This window comes from Sciurus vulgaris (genome assembly GCF_902686455.1).
Source record: "Sciurus vulgaris genome assembly, chromosome: 4".
Classification (NCBI taxonomy): Eukaryota; Metazoa; Chordata; class Mammalia; order Rodentia; family Sciuridae; genus Sciurus; species Sciurus vulgaris.
This window is the reverse complement of record NC_136464.1, coordinates 63,897,002-63,909,846: the sequence shown is the minus strand read 5'-3', so window position 1 is coordinate 63,909,846 and position 12,845 is coordinate 63,897,002. Positions and strand designations below refer to the sequence as shown.

Sequence of the window (12,845 nt, the reverse complement as noted above, 5' to 3'; positions counted from 1 at the left end):
AGCAATATCTTCAACAATAGCACAGATTAGAAGAAAGAAAGGGAGATCAAAAGGCGCAGCAGCACAGGGACACAGGTTCAGGGGAACTTTCTTAGAAAATGAGACCCATCTGATTAAAAGAGTGCTTTCAAGGCAGCAGGGGTGCTGCTGAATAGAGCAGGGTCAGGTAATGGGAGGTCCTCCTTTTCACAGAAGACCACTTCACAGTGTTTCCTTTCAAAAAGTGAGGAAAAAATGAGTCCCTGCCTCATTTCCCCTTAGATCATCACCCTTTTTTTTCCTTCATAAGATTTATCATTGTACCACATTGTACCACAAGAATAAGTTATGTGCCACGTATGTATAATATGTATATCTAAAAAGAACAAATAAAAAATATGAATAGGGGCTGGGGTTGTGGCTCAGTGGTAGAGCACTTGCCTAGCATGTGTGAGGCACTGGGTTTGATTCTCAGCACCACATACTAAAAAATGAGTAAAATAAAGGTTTATCAATATCTAAAATTTTTTAAATTTAAAAATTAAAAATAAATAAATAAGATTTATCATTATACTTCATATTACGCTCAATTCATTTATTTCTGGACTTACTTATTTACCACCTAGTGTGGATCTCCTGCCTGGCAGGTAGTATTGTGTTTAGTTCAATAAGTACTTATTGAGTGAATGAACAAATGAATGAACAAATTATATGAAAACATTTCTACAAGACACTTAATGGAGCAGGTAAGGCAGGATGCTCTTTGACTCTCTTGCATTACAAACTCACTGAGGACATTACATTTCTGTTGAAGACAGAAGGAGCCCAGTCCTGAAGAATCCAAAGACAACATTTTTTCTGAGGACCACTGAATGGAGAATCTTCAGATCAAAAGTATGTCTTGTGTCAGTTTGTGTTGCACACCTGCAATCCCAGTGACTCAAGAGAATGGGCAGGATGATTGCAAGTTCAAGGCCAAAAAAAAAAAAAGAACTCAAATGTATTTCAGTGGTAAAGTGCTCCTGGGTTCAATCCCCAATATGAAGGAAAAAAACCCAATTCTTTGAAATTTAAGAATGAAAAAGTGTTACACAAGAGAATGCTGTATATCAGTAAAGGTATGGAACAGGAATTAAAGACCTAGAGAGTAAAAAGAAGAAAAGGCATCAGGAAAACAACAAAGTGCAGAAGGGAAGTAGGTATATACACAGAAAGGAAGTGAAAATCACATCAGAAGATGAAAGATGGGGGCTGGCTTTGTGGCTCAGTTGTTGAGCGCTTGCCTAGCACATGTGAGGCACAGGGTTCTATCCTCAGCATCACATAAAAATAAATAAATAAAGATATTGTGTCCATCTACAACTAAAAAAAAATTTTTTTTAAAGGATGAAAGATGGAAATGTTTCCAGATCTACCTTGTATTGAGTCTAGAACTGGATCCAATCTGAACAGCAGTGACTCCCTTCCTGGTGTCTGATTGCCATGTGGAGAGTAGCTAGGGATTCAAGATGTATAACAGAGGGGTCAAAAGGCTTGAGTAGTTACAGATAGAAATCAGGGTCAAAGGAGACTTCTCCGTGAAGGGAACATGGCTCCACAAAGGTCTACACTTTAGTTAGATAACTGTAAAACTAATTCAATGATTCATAGCTATCTCTTCGCTCACAACATGACAGAATCATAGGAGCTGAAAGGGCTTGGGGAGTGCTCTCAATCAGCTATCAATCTTTGGAGAGGTTTTTCCCCAGTGAATTCTGAACTACAAGTAACTGATGTTTTTTTCCCCTGTGCTGGGGATTGAATCCAGGCCTTGTGCTTACAAGGCAAGCATCTACCAACTGAGCTATCTCCCCAATCCCCGATTTTCATTTTCAAATTGCAGGGAGTTTAAACTCTACTCTATAATGAAGTAAATCTTTCTTTTCAGTAAATTCTCCCATAACTTACTAACAAAAAGTATAGCTTGGATTGAGGTGCATGCCTGTCTAGGTGTAGTTCTAAAACTGATTTGCAGAAACCAGACCTAATGGCTCCATTCTTGTGGCAAGTTTCAAGTGCAAGTCCTTCCCCACCACGAGTTCCTGGTTTTCTTCTGGTCTCAGTCTCCTCTCCCTTCTGACCCGTGTCATAACAGAGAGCATGTTGAAAGACACCGAGACACTTAGGACAAGAAGCTAAAATCCCACCCTATCTTGAACAGTGCCAGGCACCTGGCTATTTGTCTTTGTAGAGCTACTGGAATATCTGATTACGCCAGAAAATAAGAAAATTATCAAAACAATAAGAAGATCATGTTACAAGAACACAGGGCCAGCTTAAATCAGTTGCTCTTGCCATATCTGGACCAAAATGAATTTCAAATGTCCTACACCAATCATGAAGTATGAACTATTTAAAAAATAAGAAATTTATAAGCAAATATATAAAAATAGATAAATGATGATGATGATGATGCTCATCAGAAATTTTGCTTACAGAGAGCTAAATAATATATATGGAGGAAGTGCTATACTTATTCAATTATCATGTCAGAGCTACCATGGTTAAAATTGAACCAGAAAAAATATCCTCAATGAATATTAAAACTTGGGAGAAATTTTATAATATGCAGGATATTTGCATAATAATAGTTGTGTGAGAGAAGTAATTATACAGTAAGAGAGCCTTGACCAGACTGTCAAAATGAAAATCACTAATGAAAGATAAAGGGACACCATGGGCCTCCAGATGTGGTGCCCTGAGAGAACACATCACCTATGCAGCGATCTAGCCAAGAATCATCCAGACGTGATGGTACATACCTGTAATCCCAGCAACTCAGGAGGATCACAAGTTCAAAGCCAGTCTCAGCAACTTGGTGAGGCCCTAAGCAACTTAGTAAGACCCTGTCTCCAAATTTTAAAAAAATATTTTTTAAAGGGCTAAGGATGTGGTTCAGTGGTTAGGTATCCCTGGGTTCAATTTCTGGTACCAAAAACACAAACAAAAAAATTCCATAACCTCAGTCTATCACCAGGAAACATTAGATAAGTACAAAATGAAAAATGTTGTATTTACAAAAGGAGGAACAAACTATATTCCTTTTAAAATGTTAGTATCATAAGCCAGGTACAGTAACACACACCTGTAATCCCAGCCATTTGGAAGACTGAGGCAGGAGGATCAAGACAAACCTGGGCAATTTAGGGAGATTCTCAGTAATTTAGCAAGACCCTGTCCAAAATAAAACATAAAAAAAGGGCTGGGGATGTAGTTCAGTGATAGAGTACCCATAGGTTCAATCCCCAATACTAGAAAAAAAAAATCAGTATCATAAAAAATAAAGAAAGTTTATTAGATTTGGCTCAGATTAAAAACTCCCAAGAGGCAAATTAGTGCAGCCACTCTGGAAAGCAGTGTGGAGATTCCTCAGAAAACTTGAAATGGAACCACCATTTGATCCACCTATCCCATTCCTTGGCCTATACCCAAAGGACTTAAAATAAGCATACTACAGAGATACAGCCACATCAATGTTCATAGATGCTCAATTCACCATAGCCAGATTGTGGAACCAACCTACATGTCCTTCAATTGATGAATGGATAAAGAAACTGTGGTATATATATACAATGGAATATTACTCAGCTATAAAGAATAATAAAATTATGGCATTTGCAGGCAAATGGATGAAATTGGAGAATATCATGCTAAGTGAGATAAGCCAATCTCAAAAAACCAAAGGACGAATGATCTCACTGATAAGCAGATGATGACACATGGGGGATGGGAGGGGGGCAAGAATGGAGGAAGGAGGGGCTGTGTAGAGGGAAAAGAGGGGTGGGAGGGGTGGGGGGAGGAAAAAATAACAATGAATCAAACACCATTACCCTATGTAAATGTTTGATTACACAAATGGTATGCCTTTACTTCATGTACAAACAGAAACAAGCTGTTTCCCATTTGTTTACAATAAAAATAAATAAAAAAAACCTCCCAAGAGTCCTGACTACTAAATCAATTAAATGCAATACCTAACTTTAGATGGGATCCACTGGAGAGTAAAAAATACTAGAAAGGACATTACTAGATTACCTATAAAATCAGAATATGGAGTATGTGAGATAAAAAGTATTTTACATAAGTGTACTTTTAAAAAAACAATGTAAACAGTTCATTAAAAAACTTACAAAATTGAATAATTACAGAGTTGCAGAGCAGCTAAAAACCAACTGCATGGCAGTGAGAATGAAGTGACTCAGGTAAAGGTTGTCCTCACAAGGATGTTCCTTTTAGCAATGAATTTGGACAGAAGTTTCTGTTTTGTTTTGTTTTTTTTTAAATTGAGCTGATAAGCCTGTAGTAGCAGATTCCTCCCCAGCAGCATTAAAACCTTCTGCCACTGCCATAGCTATTGCTGCTGCTGGAACTACCATAGCCACCTTGGTTTTGTGGTTTGGCAAAGTATAGGCCTTCACCACCGTAAGGTCCAGAGCTACTGCCTCCAAAGTTTCCAGCCTTCATGGGTCCAAAATTTGAAGACTGTCGTAATCATGGAATCATGGAATCATGGTAGATTCCACCACCTCTAAAATTGCTTCCACCATTACCAAATCCATTGTAGCCACCCCTGCTGCCACCATATCCACCATCACCACAGCTGCCACCAAAGCCACCACGACCACTGAAGATTCCTCCACGACCAAAATTGTCATTTCCACCAAAACCACCTCCACGACCACCACCAAAGTTTCCTGAACCACTTTGACTTCTTTGAATAGATGAAGCACTAGCCTTCTCTTGCTTTGACAGGGCTTTCCTCACTCCACAGTTGTGGTCATTCACAGTATGGTATTTCTGAATGACAATCTTATCCCACAGAGTCATGGTCAACAAAAGTTATGAAAGCAAAGCCCCTCTCCTTTCCACTGCCTCTGTCAGTCATGATTTGAATAACTTCAATTTTCCCGTACTATTCAAAATAGTCTCATAGGTGATATTCTTCAATGTCTTCTTTAATGCCACCAACAAAGATCTTTTTCACAGTTAAATGGGCCCTGGTCTTTGAGAATCTTGAGACAGCTCTCTGTTTCCACAGCTCTTCCACCCACCTTGCGTGGTCTTGCATTCGTGACTGCATCCACGTCCTTCATAGTGGCATAAGTGACAAACCCAAAGCCCCTGGAGCATTTGGTTTTGGGTCTCTCATTACCACACAGTCCGTGAGTGTTCCCCATTGCTCCAAATGGCTCCTCAGATGCTCATCAATTGTTTCAAAGCTCAGCCCTCCAATAAATAGCTTCCGCAGCTGCAGCTGTTCAGGCTGTTTAGGGGACTCTGCTTTAGACATGATGGCAGTAGAAAGAGAGACTTTAATGATGCTTTCTCAACAGAGTCCACAGGCAGAAAGGAGTAAGCTAAGGAAAGTATCCCACACCAATGTACATTTAAGAATTAAATAACTGTATTGTAGTCACTCTTAGGAAATACATACTAAAGAGTTTAGAGGTAAGAGGCCATTGTGTTTGTGACTTTCCCTATTCAGGAAGAATGGGGGGTCTGAAGGACCTATGGACCAAAGAATACAAATGGCAAAGTAAATAGAGTGATGTTTATAAGCCAATCTGGATAAAAGGCATAGAATCTTCTACTTTTCAACATTTTTTTTTTTTTTTTTTTTTTTTTTTTTTTTTTGGTGCCAGGGATTGAACTTTCGGGTACTTGGGGCACTTGAGCACTGAGCCATATCTCCAGCCCTATTTTGTATTTTATTTAGAGACAGGGTCTCTCTGAATTACTTAGCACCTCCCTGTTGCTGAGGCTGGCTTTGAACTCTCCATCCTCCTGTCTCAGCCTCCCAAACCTCTGGGATTACAGGCTTGGGTCACCACACCTGGTTACTTTTCCAACTTTTTTGTAAGTTTGAAACTATTTCCAAATGGAAAGCTTTAAAAAAGAAAGGCTTTGCCATTTTGTAGCTCTAAGAACAAAAGAATAGCCAGGGTACAGTGGCTCCCACCAGTAATTCTGGTGACTGAAGAGGCTGAGGCAGGAGGATTGCAAATTCCAGCCCAGCCTCAGTAACTTGGTAAGACCCTGTCTCAAAATAAAAAATAAAAAGGTAATGCACCAAATTTTTAAAATGTGGGGGGAAAAAATAGAAGGGCTGGGATGCAGCTCAGTGGTAAATTGCCCCTGGGTTCAATTCAGTACCAATAATCATAATCATAATCATAATAAATTTATATACACATATATATATAATTGAAATTGCTTTGCTTAGTTACTTGAAAGTAAATCTTAAAATATTGGAAGTGAGCTAGGCCCAGTGGTTCACACCTGTAATTTCAGCAACTCAAGAGGTTGAGACAGGAGGATTGAAAGTTCCAGGCCAGTCTCCACAAATTAGCAAGACCCTATCTCAAAATAAAAAATAAATATAAAAAATATAAAGAAGTGGCAATGTAGTTCAGTGGTAGAGCACCCTGGGTTCAATCCCCAGTAACACATACACAAAAAATGATATTGACAGTGAAATTACATTTTTAGATGATGCACTTCTTCTGGGTTATCAGTAACTTATAACAGGGTCAAGAGGAGTCTTATAGGTAGACTCAGTAGATCTTCTGGACAGAAACACAAGTTCTCTAGTCTAATCCTCACTGACTCCACCCAGATTCATCAGTGAAAAGTCTCCATGCCCCCCTTTCCACAACACAATCCTCCCACTCCATATCTTTTTAGAATTCTTCCAATCCCAAATCTGTAATAACAAAGGTAAAGAGATTATAGTTCAGGTTCGTAGACTGAGAACCCAAGCCTACTGCAAAGTTTCCTGGGACTCTGTCTTTTATGGCCACTGTCATTTCCATAAGATTAGATTCACATTCTTCAGTAACCACATATTTTCTCTCCCCAAATCCCTCAAAAGTTGTGCTTTCTCCTGAGGAATTTTTTTTTTAAAAAACAATTAACCTCAACCATTTACATTAGGAAAAAGTTTCCTGAGTAGTCACATCATACAAATACGAGATCAGGATTTTACCTAAGCTGGATGTGAATATTTTTTAAGTGTTTACAAATATATACGGCCCCACTTCATTCTAGATTACCACAACGCTCAAAAGCAGCTATTGCAAAACTCCGTTCTGACAAACTCATCTGCTGCCGGCTAGCAGCAGGGCCGGGAAATCTCAGCGAACGCTGGCCGCTGAAGACACCTAGAGGACGTATTTAGGGATTGCATGGGAACTGCGAACGTTCACTGGTCCCCACTGTGTCTCCGGTGCAGGGAGCATTTGTGCGTGATGCCTGGTGGGAAGTGGGAGGTATAGTTGGGAATAGGGTCTTTGGTGCCAAAAACTGGGAAATGATCCTCAGCACATGCCAGGGTAATTTTTCATGATGCTAAATGAGCTCTATAAGAGCATGTTCTGTGATGGTCTTCTTAGACTGACTATAATGGGCTAAAATTGGACATTGAAAAACTGTATTGTGGTTGATAGTGGACAAAGAAGCCAGAAAAAAAAAAGAAAAAGAAAAAAGAAAATCTATGCTGGCTTTCTCTGATGTCTTATTGGCTTTCTGATTGCTTAGTACTACTTACACCTATGAATTAAGTGATTTTTAAAAGTTATCTTAAGGACAATGAAAAATCCCTATTGTCTTACCAAAAGCCTCAGCTATGTCTAGCCTTTGGTAGAAAGGAGAGATGGCCCATCTTGTCCCCTTTCCCCTGTTGACTGCCTGTTTTTCTTTCCAATTAGCAGCAGGTTGTGGAGACAGTGATCTGCTGCTGCTTTAGGAACCTCAATTTTTGCAGTCTGGGTGGGCAGCAATGAGCAATTACCGCAAATGTACCAATCTGTTGAAATACATATACAACCATAACAAGAACTACTATTTTTAATATGAAATTACACGGCACAGAAAGAAGCTTAAATATTTCAGGCAATATTTATTACAAGAATGCAAGCTGTGTCTAGCAATCTTTTGTGTTGGAATTTAACCAGGACCCTCCCATGGAAGTATCATACTACCTTAGAGAAATTTTTATTTTTCTTTGTTGTAAGCGATTAGATTGTATTTTGACAAAGGATATCACTTGAAGAACATTTGCTTTATTGAACCAATTATTGATTTAAGGTACTTGAACTTTATACAAATCATGGAAAACTTGCCTATTTTATGTTTCCTCTCTTTTGTTGGGGTGGGGATGAGGGAACAGAAAGGAGTTGCTTACCAGTGTCTGGAAGTACTTACCAATAACAAACTCAAATTTGAGGTTGCATTTTTATGTCCAGACAGGGTGTGGTTGGACATTGACTTGGAACTACGGAAAATATGCATTTGGCAATTTTTAATTTCTTTTTCAGGGAGAAAAACAATGAATCGACTAAAGTTTCACCATCGAGGTGAATATTTACTAATATGCAGGGGGGGCAGCATTATGGCTTAATCTTTATTGAGTATCCACACGGAATGGCAGAATTAAATTATGTGAATAATCATAATTGCCATATATAATGTGTTTCAGAACAGGGTTTCAGACTGGTACAATTCATTTCAATCCGTATAAAATAAGCATAATCAAATGTTTTGAGATGGTTAATTAAGTGCAGATAATGTTAAAAGATTTTTAAGTGGAACCAAGTGATCATTGCTGTGATATTTAATATGAAAACAAGAATCCAAAAGATGAATAAAGGTGGAAAAAACAGGTCTGGGAACATAGCTCAGTGGGAGAACACTTGCCTAGTGTACACAAGGCCTTGGGTTCAACTCCCAGCACTGCAAAAAATAGGCAGCATCAGCAAAGCCTACTTCAAAAGAAATGAACTAATATAATTCTTTCTCTTAAAAAATATCCTGCATCCTAAAGTACTGAGCATCACAGAGGCTATTTTTTTTTCTCTTAAGTGCCCTGAGAGCTTAACTTTTTTTGTTAATTTGTAAATACCTAATGAATTCATATGAGTTATAATGTTTGGAAGAAGGAAAAGAGAAGATAGGATATAAAAAGTTTCCCTCCCACTCCTATCCCTTAGCAAATAGTTTTCTGACCAATGTTATCAGTTTTTATATATAATTTTTAAATACTTAAATACACACCTCCTTTTTCTTGCTTTTTGAATTACAAGAGCATTCTAAACATTATATTCTGTACCTTGCTTTTTACACTTTTATTTTCAAAACTGTGGAGTACATAGAGCTGTCTTTCTTTCTTTTACTATAACCATAGTCCACTACATGGATGTACCATGATTTATTTAATAGGCCTGTTATTAGTGAATACTCAGAAGTTGTTTCTAAATTTTGTTTCCAATCTTTGCTATTATAAAAATGGCACAGGGAATCACCTTGTACATACCCTTATCTATAAAATAAATTCCTTAAAGTAGAATTTGGGCTTAAGAAAATGTGTGTTTTTAATTTTACTAGATACTGCCAAATTTCCCTTGAAGAGGTTAAAGCATTTACATCGCACTGACCCTGTACAGGAGTGTCTCTTTCTTCACCCTCTCCAAGACAGACTTCATAAAAATGTCTCTGAGCCTGAGTATGGTAGTTTTCTAGGCTTTCTCTCTTCCGGGTCTGATCTGGGTAAATCTCACTACATTTCAACATCAACTCTCTCTACCAGACCTTGCATTCACCTCCTCCTGTCTACCTTGGTTCTTGTCATTTCCCCTGCTGGAATTTTTCCCATCAATACCGTCCCTCCAACCCATGCACCTTGGCCTTTAGGAAACTGTTTTCAGTTACCTGGACCCTACTGATCTCTACTCTTTTAAGAACTTCCTAACAGATAGGCCATTAAAGGGTTATGGGTGAATGAGGTGAGTGAAATCTCTCAGATCTCACGACAGGTAGCAGGTCTGGGCAAGAGCCCTTGCATCGCTCCTTCAGACCAGGTCTGCTTTGCCAGTTGATACCAGAGTCCCTTCAATATGATCTTTTTCTCTACATGCCATGACATGAAAAAGGAAGGGAAGCTTACCAAGAGCACCAAGCTAGCACACAGTTGAACACAGAAACACTGACAAGTTGACTGACATAATTTTCTTTAGGCGTTTGTTTTCCACAATCATTTCTTTTAGCACAATTAGTCCTTAGTAAACACGATCACTGCTTCCACTACTGACATAAATAAAACTGTTTGGGGGGAAAAACCTGTTTCAGAAAAATCAAGTCTTGGTGTATTACAACTGGTCAACAAAGGCAAAAGGGGCCAAGAGACCAAAGTAAGAGGCAGAAGGATCCAAGATTGTGGAGTGCAATTTACAAGGGACTTAAAGACAGAAGTGCATCTTAAGTGGCAGCAGGACAGGAGGATCAGTCCAGCATGGTGGCACACACCTGTAAGCCCAGCTACCTGGAAGGCTGAGGCAGGGAGATTTCAGGTTAGAGGGTCACCCTAGACAACTTAGGAAGACCCTGTCTCAAAATACAAAGGATCAGGGATATAATTCAAAGGTAGATCACTCCTGCATTCAATCCAGGAGAATCTCCACACTCCATGGCAGCAGGAAAGGGTTTATAAGCTAAGATAGGTAAATGTGGCCCACGGCCAACCAAAATGTTCCTGGCCTTTCTCAAAAAACATTGATGTCTAATGTCAGACACTGTCCAAGTGTCAGTGGCTCGCACAACATGCACAGCTGAGTGTTTTCACAACTTTGTCCTCTAGGACTTGGGTCACATGCCAGGGTCACTAGGAAGGCAAAATAGCAGTTATGACCAAGATGGTTGTAGCCATGCCACACTGGATCCCCACAAATCCTTCACTCTGTTCCAAACATATCATTTTCTTCTCCCTCAACCTTTCTGAAGTTTGGTAATCACCCCTTTCCCCTTAGGCAATCTTTTTGTATAATCCCAAAGATTCTTCAGAGCTTCCACAGATTATTGAGGGAAGGGGCGACACTCTCAAAGCTTTCAGAGATGGAAGACCCCGCTGAGAGCTGCTTAGGCCAACTAGAGACCAGGCCTTGTCACAGCTTCCTCTGTGTCTCGTCCTTTGGCCAGGCTGATGTCAGCAGGGTTAGCAGTCATGCCTTAGCAAGGTCACCGTGTTTTAGAGCCCCTGATAGCTGAGCTCAATTGCAGTAACGGGGATCATCTGGGGAAGCTCCACTTGTTGCAAATAGCTCAACTGTGAGGCAATATTAAAAAGAGGGTGGGTCTTGGAGCTGTATTTGTACAATATTTGTATTGTGCATGTCTGTGATAGCGATTCAGGAGGCTAAGGCAGGAGGATCACCAGTTCAAGGCCATCCTAGGCAATTCAGTGTAAGACTTCAAAACTCAAATAAAGCTGGCCGTGGCAGCATATACCTGTAATCCCAGCAGCTGGGGAGGCTGAGGCAGGAGGATTACTAGTTCAAAGCCAGCCTCAGCAAAATTGAGGTGCTAAGCAACTCAATGAGACCCTGTCTCTAAATGAAATAGGGCTGGGGATGTGGCTCAGTGGTCAAGTGCCCCTAAGTTCAATCCCTGGTACCCACCCCCCAAAAAAAGACTCAAATAAAAAGGGTTGGGGATGTAGTTCAGTGGTAGAGTGCCCCTGGGTTCAATCCCCACTACTAGTAAAGATGGGGGGTGGAGCAGAAAAGGAGGAGGGAAGAGAAGAAGGAAAAGGAAAGATCTTAACAACCCTTATATGGGATTCACTAAATGTCAGATACTACCTTTTACATATATTAATACCTTTTAAGTCTAACATTCCTAATACGGGAGTATTATTTTCATCATCCCTATTTTCCGATAGGGAAATTGAGGCACAGAAAGATTAAATTAGTTGCCCAAGATCACACAGTGGATAAGTAGCAGAGCTGGCATTTGGACTCAGTGATCTGCCTCTGAAATCCATGCAGGTAGCACTATACTATACCAGCTCTCTTTGCAAGTGCTGGTGGCTCAGTTATTTGGGCCTTGGACATGCCTAAAGACATCATTGCAGAGGCCCCAAGGTAATACAAACAAAAAAAAAGGAAAAACTCTTAGAAGATCTAAGACAGAGACTTCATTAACTCATGCAAATATTCTGTGCCAATAAAAGTTGTCCCTTATAGGTAGACCACAGTCCCAAACCTTGTTGAGCAGACAGTATTTACATATCAATTAAGAATAAGCACTTCTCCAGGCAGAAGTCCACGCTAGGACATGAGGTTTGAAGAGTGAAGCCAAGGCTGGAATTTACCTCCTACTGGATCCTCAGCAGAGAGTCCTTGATAATCACAACTATAGTTAGTGGTTCCAAATTAAGGACAGGTGAAATAGACAACACAACTATCATGTGGCTCAATACTGTTTCTTATGTGTTTACAGATTATGTCAAAGATCTGGATAATTTAACATGAGGTCATGTGCATGTAATCTGTACCTGGCTTACCCCATCAGCTTATAAAGTCAAAAAGAGTTCAAGCTAATTTGGATGTCCACATGATCATGACTCAGATAATGCCCTTCAGTCTCTATCTGCTCATGCAGCACTGACCTTCCCCAACACTGGTTTCTAGAAAGCCCCAAAGAGGAGCCTCACATGTGCCTACAACCCAGATGCTCGTTCTAGGCACCACATGGTGCTCCATCAGCTCCCCCTCCTGTTCCCACTTGCCCACTTCATTGGCTTCTCATGAAACCACAAAGGAAGTCCTGCCAAGCCTTTCTGGAAGCCATGAAAGCCACCAGTCCTCAGAGTATCAGAGAAGCCCTGGGATAAATACAGTAGGGATGGGGGTGTTCTCACCAATTTTGTGCCACATCCTCTTTTCTAAGCCCCCAAACAGCTCTGTATGTACCCAGAATCTCCCAGGATCTCTGCCAAAAGGCTTCACCTTTTCATACAGAAGATCTCCAATTCAATCTGAGGAACTGAAGAGGAA

The 12,845-nt window shown here is 40.0% G+C and overlaps 1 pseudogene across 1 annotated transcript; it reads right to left on the bottom strand.

Annotated features, from left to right (window-relative positions):
- Positions 1-4,221: 4,221 nt before the first annotated feature.
- Positions 4,222-5,308, bottom strand: LOC306658712 (heterogeneous nuclear ribonucleoprotein A1-like; annotated as a pseudogene). The gene has a single exon. The product of its transcript is annotated as a heterogeneous nuclear ribonucleoprotein A1-like (transcript).
- Between the last annotated feature and the right edge of the window lie 7,537 nt (positions 5,309-12,845).